The 12083-nt window shown below is 32.5% G+C and overlaps 1 non-coding gene across 1 annotated transcript; it reads right to left on the reverse strand.

The window, feature by feature from the left end:
• Positions 1 to 6472: 6472 nt before the first annotated feature.
• On the reverse strand, positions 6473 to 6579 carry LOC139903108 (small nucleolar RNA R71). The gene has a single exon (XR_011777952.1). It is a non-coding gene; the product is annotated as a small nucleolar RNA R71 (small nucleolar RNA).
• Positions 6580 to 12083: the final 5504 nt, after the last annotated feature.

Consider the following 12083-nt stretch of genomic DNA (forward strand, 5'->3'; position numbering starts at 1 on the left):
CGGCGTAAATCCGGTTTTACGGTGTTTTTCGTGTTTCCAGGTTTTAAATCATTAAGTTAGCATATCATATAGATATAGAACATGTGTTTAGTTGATTTTAAAAGTCAAGTTAGAAGGATTAACTTTTGTTTGCGAACAAGTTTAGAATTAACTAAACTATGTTCTAGTGATTACAAGTTTAAACCTTCAAATAAGATAGCTTTATATGTATGAATCGAATGATGTTATGAACATCATTACTACCTTAAGTTCCTTGGATAAACCTACTGGAAAAGAGAAAAATGGATCTAGCTTCAACGGATCCTTGGGTGGCTCGAAGTTCTTGAAGCAGAATCATGACACGAAAACAAGTTCAAGTAAGATCATCACTTGAAATAAGATTGTTATAGTTATAGAAATTGAACCAAAGTTTGAATATGATTATTACCTTGTATTAAAATGATAATCTAATGTAAGAAACAAAGATTTCTTGAGGTTGGATGATCACCTTACAAGATTGGAAGTGAGCTAGCAAACTTGAAAGTATTCTTGATTTTATGTAACTAGAACTTGTAGAATTTATGAAGAACACTTAGAACTTGAAGATAGAACTTGAGAGAGATCAATTAGATGAAGAAAATTGAAGAATGAAAGTGTTTGTAGGTGTTTTTGGTCGTTGGTGTATGGATTAGATATAAAGGATATGTAATTTTGTTTTCATGTAAATAAGTCATGAATGATTACTCATATTTTTGTAATTTTATGATATATTTCATGCTAGTTGCCAAATGATGGTTCCCACATGAGTTAGGTGACTCACATGGGCTGCTAAGAGCTGATCATTGGAGTGTATATACCAATAGTACATACATCTAAGAGCTGTGTATTGTACGAGTACGAATACGGGTGCATACGAGCAGAATTGATGAAGAAACTGAACGAGGATGTAATTGTAAGCATTTTTGTTAAGTAGAAGTATTTTGATAAGTGTATTGAAGTCTTTCAAAAGTGTATAAATACATATTAAAACACTACATGTATATACATTTTAACTGAGTCGTTAAGTCATCGTTAGTCGTTACATGTAAGTGTTGTTTTGAAACCTTTAGGTTAACGATCTTGTTAAATGTTGTTAACCCAATGTTTATAATATCAAATGAGATTTTAAATTATTATATTATCATGATATTATCATGTATGAATATATCTTAATATGATATATATACATTAATTGTCTTTACAACAATAATCGTTACATATATGTCTCGTTTAAAAATCATTAAGTTAGTAGTCTTGTTTTTACATATGTAGTTCATTGTTAATATACTTAATGATATGTTTACTTATCATAGTATCATGTTAACTATATATATATCCATATATATGTCATCATATAGTTTTTACAAGTTTTAACGTTCGTGAATCACCGATCAACTTGGGTGGTCAATTGTCTATATGAAACATATTTCAATTAATCAAGTCTTAACAAGTTTGATTGCTTAACATGTTGGAAACATTTAATCATGTAAATATTAATCTCAATTAATATATATAAACATGGAAAAGTTCGGGTCACTACACTATGTATAGCATACAAAAATCTTAGTCGTTTAAACCCAATAGTCCCATCTCCAGATGATAGAGCCAATAAGCCTCCCACAAAGATGATTACCCAGAATAAATTACAACTAACCATAGGAAACCTCCGTATTCCCCCTTCCGTGTTTCTGTAGAGAGTGCTTACCCATTATGGGATAGGGTTGAGCCAAATTCACCCTCTTGGCCTACATAAAATTATTCTTTCTGAAATGTATTGTAATTTCCTCAATAGAGAACCTACTTTAAATATTCTTCATGATCTGTTTAGGACTCGATTGGTGAGTCAATGCTTGTACAAATTTGATTGCAAACCAGGGAAATCCTTTACTGGTGATAAGGAAACATCTTTGAAAAACCGGAAAGAACCCTTTTTCTTTTTCAATGAGAGGGTTATCGAAGATTCCTGGGCAAACGTCCGTAAATGGGACAAAACAAAAATTGGGATTAGTAAAGCTATTGAGCCTTCGGAGGAAGAAACACAAATATATAAGCTTGGAAGACACTGAAACTTCAACAAAGATCTTATGTTGATTATGAAACCATTCTGGTCCTCTGCAATATGAGTGACAATTGGCATTCTGGGTATATGCCAGTATTGCGATGGGTAAGCCATGATAGGCTCCCTTATTAATATGTTATGCTTCAATTGTGTTAACGTAAATCATATGTATTCTTATAGATGCTTTTTCTGCTTGTATTTGTGTTTGTCTTATGCAGAAGAAGAGATGAGGGTTTATAAAATGTTTGAGAAAGCCAACCAGGATAATTTAATTGTATCTGAATGGGCAAAAACTGCTGAAGAACTTGAGGCTGAAAAAGCTAAAGATGCAGAGTTTAAACAGTTGATCAAAAGCTCGGAACGGAACACGGAGGAAGAGAGTGGTAATGCTGCACAACCCTCACCTGAGGTGGAAATCATTGAATTCACCCCTCATCTGTCTAGCTCAAAAAAAACTTCAAAATGCTCCAAACGTGCTGGAAAACTCCCAATAGTTGAAGCTACTTCTCAACCCAAGAAAAGAAGTATGTTTTACACTTATGTATTTCAATAATGTACATATCATGTCATTATACTCATTTTTTTCTGATAGTGCTCCAAATGAACATATATTTAGTCGCAATATCATCCCAATATGTAAAGTTTTTAGTTGTAATTATTCTATTTTTAAGTTGTAATCGTTTAAATAAATAAACGCGAAAATGAAGCACGAAGATTAAAGAATTGAAGAAAAAGTGCCAATAAAACTGGAAAAGGGTCCTTAAAGCCATAGTGAACTCAAAAGCGTCCTAAAAAGTGAGTTAAAAGACTTGCACGGATTTTGGGAGTTAAGGAAAATAATTTTTTGTGCAAATTACAAATTACGAAACGCAAAGTACAAGATATCTACGCGTACGAAAGGGCGTTCAAAAATCCGGAACCGGGACATAAACCGGGCGTAAACGCGCGAGTCAACAGACCAAATATTACAAGTCAACTATGCACAAGAATATAATATAATATATATATATAATTAATATAAATTATATATATATTATATATATATATTTAAATAAAACATCGGCAAGCAAGAAAATAAAATCATGTGGCCTGATATAGCTGGCCATGTGATCGCATGGCCAGGAAGCCTAAAAAACATGCAATCGCATGACAGGAGAATCCTGACCAAGTCTATAAATTGCAACATTTTTGGACGAATTATGTACACTCTTCACACTTCTTTCTTTCTTTTCTGTAATTTATATTTATATTTATAATATTAATTTTAATTTAAGTTTAATAATAATTGGGTTATTGTAAGAAATGTTTTACGGGTTTTAAAGTTGAAACTCTGTCCGGGTAACGCTACGCTATAAATAATCACTGTAAGTTATGTTCTTTCTTTTCAAATTAATGTATCGTAACTAAGTTATTATTATGCTTATTTCAGCCGAAGAAATGGTGATGTTGGGCTAAATATTAAAGTTGGGATTATTGGATTTTGTACCATAATTAGGGTTTGGACAAAAGACCGACACTTGTGGACATTGAACTATTGACTATTAATAGATTTGGGGGGGGGGGGGGTATTGTCTAATCGATTGACAACTCATTAGAATCTGTCGAAACTATCTTCAAATTAGTTAATCTAATAATTATTAAAATGATTATGTATGTCCTATTTAGTGACGTTTATACGACATCTTTTATGATCATTTAATTAATTATTCGGGTTGGGTAATTGATTATTCATTATGATCAAGTGGGTAAATTAATATTCATATCTCATTAAAACAGGGGTGGATTACATACAAGGATAATTGGTGTAATTGTTAACAAAGTATTAAAACCTTGGATTACACGCAGTCGATAACCTGGTGTATTCATTAAACAAAGTATTAAAACCTTGTTACAGTTCGAATCTCTAATTAGTTAGAATATTTGACTTCGGGAATAAGGTTAATTTGACGAGCATTTTATAATTATGACCGATGGACTATTATGGACAAAAACCAGATAGGTATCAAATAAACCAGGACAAAGGACAATTAACTCGGGTAACAATTAATTAAAATCAAAACGTCAAACATCATGATTACGGAAGTTTAAATAAGCATAATACTTTTATTTCCTATTTCATCGTACCTTTATTTACTGTCATTTTAATTACTGCAATTTACTTTATCGCAATTTAAATTATGTCATTTATATTATCGTCATTTATCTTTACGCTTAAAATATAAAATCGACAAACCGGTCATTAAACGGTAAAAACCCCCTTTTATAATAATATTACTATATATAATTATATATACTTGTATAAATATAGTTGTTAAAAATATAATACGTTATCACTAGCTCCATGTGGAACGAACCAGACTTACTAAAAACTACACTACTCTACGATTAGGTACACTGCCTATAAGTGTTGTAGCAAGATTTAGGTATATCCCATCTTTATAAATAAAAATAACTTGTGTAAAATTGTACCGTATTTCGTATTAAAAATAATAAGTATTTCGTATACACCGCTGCACACATCAAGTATTTTGGCGCCCCTGCAGGGGAGCCGAAGCGAAACGCTATAAAAAAAATAATGTATAAAGTTTAAATCTATTTTTGTAAAAATATAATTTTTTTTAGTTTTAAATATTTAGTTTATAAAATTATTTTTATTTTTAAGTATTTAAAATATAAGTTTATTATATTTTATATAAATATTTTCTATAAATTAAAATAAAAAATAAAAAAGTAATCGGGCCACAACACTGTAGCAGCCCAATTTCTTTTCTGATCCCACAGCCCATGCGACTGCATGGCCACATAACAGAATACTCATGCGATCGCATGAGTCGAGGTGACTGGGTCTGATCCTAGTACGTACGGATTAGGGTTATGTTTAATTATTAATATTATTAATTAAATAGTTAATTAGGGTTTAGTTTATTTAATATTTAATTTTAGTTTTTAATTAAATTTGTATTTTTAAGTTTAATTTAGTTTTATTAATTATAAAATTAATACTTTTATAAAATAATAATATAAAAATAATATTTTTATAAAAATCAGTAATTTTATCATTTTTGTCTCTTTTTTATAAATTGTATATTTTTAACGTTTAATTCGTAATTTGTAATTTATCGTTCGTAATTAGTTTTAAACTTAGTTTTTTCCGTAGTTATTTTATAGATTGTTAAGTTTTTCCGTAAAATCCATTAAGTGCTTTTTTTTATATTAAGATTTAGGCGATTTAGAATTTTGCGACGCATTTTTTAGATTTTAGTGCTTAATTAAGTTATTGCCGTTTTGGATATAGAATTCCTTTTAAGTTTTAATACCTTTAGGCGCAAATTTTTATATTTAATTCTTAGACTTTTAAGTTTCGATGCTCTACTTCCTTATTATTGTTTTTCGACTTTTTATTTTTCGACGTTTGTTTTTCGATTCTTATTTTTTGACGCGTTTTTTCTTTCTCATTTCTACGTTCTAGTTTTTAGGACATAGAATTTTCTTTATTTTCTTTAAACTTCGACGGAACAATTATTTTAAGCGGTTAAATTGATAGACATCCAAATTTTCTGCTTCGTAGTAATAGTTGGATTTGTTAGTGGCTGAGTTGTGAATTTTCCGACTTAAAGGATCCTGGCTCACTGCTGCATCTTTTGGCTATTCGAAACGTGGGCAAAAGTAGAAAAGTCTATTAATTTGATAACTTATATAATTTCTAATAGAATATTCAGTGAATGCACCGAGCAAAACGTTCACCACTTTTCATACATTCACCACCTGTAACTCGATCAAGACATCTAGCCAATATCGTCGCCGTTGATTTTTCTTTAGAATCATCATCTAGTCGAACAAGTACTCCAATTCAAATTTTTCGATAATCCATTTTTTGAACCCGACTTCACAATTGAGAACCCGGAGGATATTCAAGGACAATTCCAAGATCCTGAACCACTAATCATTCCTCCTGAACTACAAACCATTAAATTAAAATCCTCTAGTGATTTGTATTCAACAAATTCAATTCTGGAAGTAACGGAACCTCTAAGTTTGGAAGGCCGAATGAGAGGCACACGCACTGGCCAAGGTCACGCCATTATTAAGCCAGACATTAATGCGCCAGATTATGAAATCAAAGGACAAATCCTACACATGGTAACTAATCAATGCCAATATAGTGGTACGCCAAAAGAAGATCCAAACGAACATTTTCGAACATTTAATAGGATTTTTACTTTATTTAAAATCAGAGAAGTTGAGGATGAACAGATCTATCTCATGTTGTTTCCCTGGACTTTAAAGGGAGAAGCCAAAGATTGGTTAGAATCGTTACCTAAAGGAGCGATTGATACATGGGATGTTTTAGTTGAAAAATTTCTTAAAAGATTCTTTCCGGCATCTAAAGCCGTGAGACTTCAAGGAGAAATTATTACGTTCGCTCAAAAGCCAAATGAAACATTATATGAGGCATGGACAAGATTCGGAAAGTTCTTGAGAGGATGTCCTCAGCACAGTTTAGACACTTATCAAATAGTACAAATATTCTACCAAGGCATCGACATTGCCACACGAAAAGACATCGACACAGCAGCTGGTGGTTCCATTATGAAGAAAACCGCTACCGAAGCTCACAAAATTATTGATAACATAGCCTCCCACTCGCATGAGTGGCATAAATAAAAATATATTTTTCGTTCATCTAAAGCGGCTAGAGCCGATTCTAGCCATGACTTTGATTCCGTTTCTGAAAAAATAGATACTTTCGAGAGACGAATGGAAAAGATGACTAAAGATATTCACGCAATACGAATTAGTTGTGAGCAATGCGGTGGACCACACTTAACGAAAGATTGTCACATCGAGCAAACGATGGAACAACGAGAGAATGTTTCCTACATGAACCAAAGGCCGGGAAATAATCATAAAAATAATTATCAACCGCCAAGGCCAAACTTTAATCGAAATCAGAACATTCTTTACAATCCAAATCGGCCAAACAATAACTCGTATAACCAATAAGGTCCGAATAACCAACCAACTCAAAACAACACTTTCAATCAACAAAGACCTGGCTTGTATAAACCACCACAACAAACCGAAGAGAAAAAGCCAAATCTGAAAGAAATGATGGCAAAGCTAATGGAATCTCAAACACAATTTATTACATCTCAAACCCAAACAAATGAGAGGTTTGATCAGTCATTAAGAACACAACAAGCTTCCATTTTGAATCTAGAAAAACACGTAGGTACTCTCGCTAACATGGTGAGTGAGAGGGAACAAGGAAAGCTACCAAGTAATACTGAAGTAAATCCTCGGAATGAGAATGTTAATATGGTGTCAACAAATTCTGAAAAATCAGCACCAGAAGATGGGATGGTTTTAGATGTGAGTAACAATGAAGAAGTTACAACACCACCACCACCCTTGTATGTAAAGCCAGTAGTGGCACCATACAGACCACCCATCCCGTTTCCAAGAAAAGGAGTTGAGTATGAGCAAGTGATAGGTAATAAAGTTTATGATACCTCTGGAAAGAAGAAGAAGAATAAGAAAGTGCAAGAAACAAAAACCGTAAAGATAAACCCGGTGAAGACAGTTCCACCAAAACCTCCACCCAGGGTGGGTGATCAGGGTGAATTTATTATTCCTTGTCTACTTAGTGATTGTGTCATGTATGATGCACTAGCAGATTTAGGTGCGAGTGTGAGTGTTATGCCTCTTTCATTATATAAGAGATTAGGAGTAGGTGAGTTAAGTCCAACGAAAATGAGTGTTAGACTCTTTGATCAAACCATTAAGCACCCAGTTGGAATTGCTGACAACCTACTCATTCAAGTAGGTAATTTAACCTTTCTAGTCGAATTTATTGTCATTGACATATAAGAGGACCCAAACGTTCCTCTAATTTTAGGTCGACCATTCTTAGCATCCACCAGGGCGTTATTTGATGTAAGAGAGGGTAGAATGACACTTAGTGATGGTGAAAATTTGGTCACCTTTGTTTGTCGAAAGTCTAAATCTCCACCAACCAAAACCGTTGAACCAACAAAAATGATTGGTAAGAACCATATTATTTTACCAACTCCAACGGTAGTGCTTAACAATAATAAAATGCCTAAGTGTGTGGAAGATGAAGTAAAACCTAATGATGACCTGATAACAAAGAACCCCGTTGTTGATACGAAATTAAATGACCCCGGTATTAACAGTTCAATGAAGAAACTTATTAAACAGATTCGCGATGCTAGAACCAAGGGGAACTTTAAGTTATGTAACCGGTTAGTATCCAATCTATCGCCTAAATAAAAGGCGAAACTAGTTGAAATTGTGGATATTACACAGGAATCCGACCAATGGCTTAAAGCAAAAGTCACAGATATGCAAGTTGATTATGGTCCAAAATAAATTGACGATGAAGTTAATCACAATTTCGACACCACAGCTACGTAAGTGTGGAGAGATTCAAATGTTCTTAAAAAAAATGTTGTCTAGAGTTAGTTGTTCTGTTCTCGTGTAGTTCCGAGAATGGAATCCGATTGGTCTTTTCCACTAGCAGACACTAAAGAACTAGTTTTCTCCCCCCATTCTGAATTTTTTTTTGTTTTGTAGGTTTTGTATGAAATTAATACGCTTTTTAAATTTAAGTTTTGTGTGAATTTAAAAACAAAATTTTTCTTTATTTCGCTAAGTAAAAAAAATGATTTCTAAAATTCTTCGTAAGTTAAAGACTAGGTCATGGAACCGAAATTACTTTACCCGAGGGCAGGGCCAAAAATTTTATTATAATTATTTTAATATTATTGATCTAAAAAAAATTAAAATACTCAAAAATTTTTGCTTTTAAAACAATCGCTTTAAAAACGACAAATTTTAAATTTTATCGAGGGTGGGACCAGTTTAACATACCGAAACTACCTAAAGTAAAAGGAAATAAAATTTTAAAAAATTATTCATTTAAATTGTTTTAATAAATAAAGGTTTAATAAAAAAAATTATATACATTATATATATGTTTGTAGTTTATCTTATGTACAAAACAGGGTAAAATAGCGCACTTTCAAAGACTGGCATTAAAGTTCAGCAAAAGCTACTAATTTTGACGACAAGACGCAAAATATCAAATGTGATATAAAATAATATGTTTGCAAACGCGGTATTTTTAATAACTTTTCTAGACTAATCACCCTCATGAATTTATAATTACAGTCTGATTTCATGCAAATTAGGGCATTGCATGATCTCAAGTGTGGGGAAGGGTTATAAATTCTCTCGGGTTTACACTTAGTTTAATTGCCAAATTTTGTGAAAATTTGAAAAATTTTCAACTAAATGAATTCAAAATCATATTTATACATACTTATGAACTATAAAACTAGGTGTTAATGCCGAAATTATTGTTACCTCGGAGAGAACATAATGGAGAAACAACCCAAAACGCTTGAATTCATTTAAAATGGAATAAAGGAGAATAAAAAGGAAAAGAAAAATAAAAGCTAAGTGTGGGAAGAATTTACCAAGTTCTTTGAAAAACATATCACATATTTGTACAAGATTATTGCAGGTACTTTTGCTTTGGACTAAACTAATCAGTTTTACCCGATTTACTGTAATATATTTGAAAGAAAGATGGATCTACACGATAAATCAATTCCATCATTAAAAGGAAGTAAAGTCTTTCGAAAAAGATACGCGCTCCTTAATTTAGGTCAGAAAGTTGTCGTCCAGACCAGTTGTAGGTTGACGAAAAATCTAGAAAAGTCATCTCTAAAATCAGCAGAAAATCCACCGACCTCAGCATCGAATAGGGTCGCCAAGTGGTTAGACATATCCTAACCATGAGAGAATCTGTCTTGTAAAATGGGGAGGGCGCCGTGCAAATTAGCTTGATAAGACTAATGAATCAGACCCCAAAAAGGATAATCTCCTTAAAGATTAAAAATCAGCTTTTAAGCTTGATATTACTCAATCCTTGAGATTGACTTTAAAGATTGAGAATTACAAAATCATGGAATTCAATGATATCTAAACTCGCGCTTGAACGAGAAAATATTTTAATCAAAATTACAAACCGATTTGTTTTCTGAAAACCTATTTTCAATGCGTTCATTACCATTGAATGTAAAATTCTGAGAATTCAACGGAATTCATTAGGTCACCTGAACCAAATCGGGTGTCAACCGTAAGAACGGTGGTTGCATAGCATGGTCGAAGACAGGACCTTGTGCCAGACCAAAAAAATTATAGGGTGATCTTTACTATTGCTCCTACAAAGTATAGTAACTGCATCCGACACGTTGTGGACCATGAACATCTGCATGTTATTAGACATTGCCTTAACAGATGCTTGTTTAATGCTTTCCTTTACAACCGGATGGTAGTTTACCGATAGGTAATATACAGAGCAAGTATACTGGACGTGTTGCTTTCCTAATACAAGGTTAGCAAATGGGTAACAATTGGCATTCTGGGTATATGCCAGTATTGCGCTGGGTAAGCCATGATAGGCTCCCTTATGAATATGTTATGCTTCTATTGTGTTAACATAAATCATATGTATTCTTATAGATGCTTTTTCTGCTTGTATTTGTGTTTGTCTTATGCAGAAGAAGAGATGAGGGTTTATAAAATGTTGGAGAAAGCCAACCAGGATAATTTGATTGTATCTGAATGGGCAAAAACTGCTGAAGAACTTGAGGCTGAAAAAGCTAAAGATGCAGAGTTTGAACAGTTGATCAAAAGCTCGGAACGGAACACGGAGGGAGAGGGTGGTAATGCTGTACAACCCTCACCTGAGGTGGAAATCATTGAATTCACCCTTCATCTGTCTAGCTCAAAAAAAACTTCAAAATGCTCCAAACATGCTGGAAAACTTCCAATAGTTGAAGCTACTTCTCAACCCAAGAAAAGAAGTATGTTTTACACTTATGTATTTCAATAATGTACATATCATGTCATTATACTCATTTTTTTCTGATAGTGCTCCAAATGACCATATATTTAGTCGCAATATAATCCCAATATGTAAAGTTTTTAGTTGTAATTATTCTATTTTTAAGTTGTAATCGTTTAAATAAATAAACGCGAAGACGAAGCACAAAGATTAAAGAATTGAAGAAAAAGTGCCACTACAACTGGAAAAAGGGTCCTTAAAGCCATAGTGCACTCAAAAGCATCCTAAAAAGTGAGTTAAAAGACTTGCGCGGATTTTGGGAGTTAAGGAAAATAATTTTTTGTGCACATTACAAATTACGAAACGGAAAGTATAAGATATCTACGCGTACGAAAGGACGTTCGAAAATTCGGAACCGAGACATAAACCGGGCGTAAACGCGCGAGTCAACGGACCAAAAATTACAAGTCAACTATGCACAAGAATATAATATAATATATATATAATTAATATAAATTATATATATATATATATATATATATATATATATATATATATATTATATATATTTAAATAAAACGTCGGCAAGAAAGAAAACAAAATCAAGTGGCCTGATATAGCTGGCCATGTGATCGCATGGCAGGAGAATCCTAGCCAAGTCTATAAATTGCAACATTTTCGGACGAATTATGTATACTCTTCACACTTCTTTCTTTCTTTTCTGTAATCTATATTTATATTTATAATATTAATTTTAATTTAAGTTTAATAATAATTGGGTTATTATAAGAAATGTTTTACGGGTTTTAAAGTCGAAACTCTGTCCGGGTAACGCTACACTATAAATAATCACTGTAAGCTATGTTCTTCCTTTTTAAATTAATGTATCGTAACTAAGTTATTATTATGATTATTTGAGCCGAAGTAACTGTGATGTTGGGCTAAATATTAAAGATGGGATTATTAGATTTTGTACCATAATTAGGGTTTGGACAAAAAACCGACACTTGTGCACATTGGACTATTGACTATTAATAGATGGGGGTATTGTCTAATCGAATGACAACTCATTAGAATCTGTCGAACCTATCTTCAAATTAGTTAATCTAATAATTATTAAAATGATTA

Source organism: Rutidosis leptorrhynchoides, chromosome 3, assembly GCF_046630445.1.
Source record: "Rutidosis leptorrhynchoides isolate AG116_Rl617_1_P2 chromosome 3, CSIRO_AGI_Rlap_v1, whole genome shotgun sequence".
NCBI classification, from domain to species: domain Eukaryota; kingdom Viridiplantae; phylum Streptophyta; class Magnoliopsida; order Asterales; family Asteraceae; genus Rutidosis; species Rutidosis leptorrhynchoides.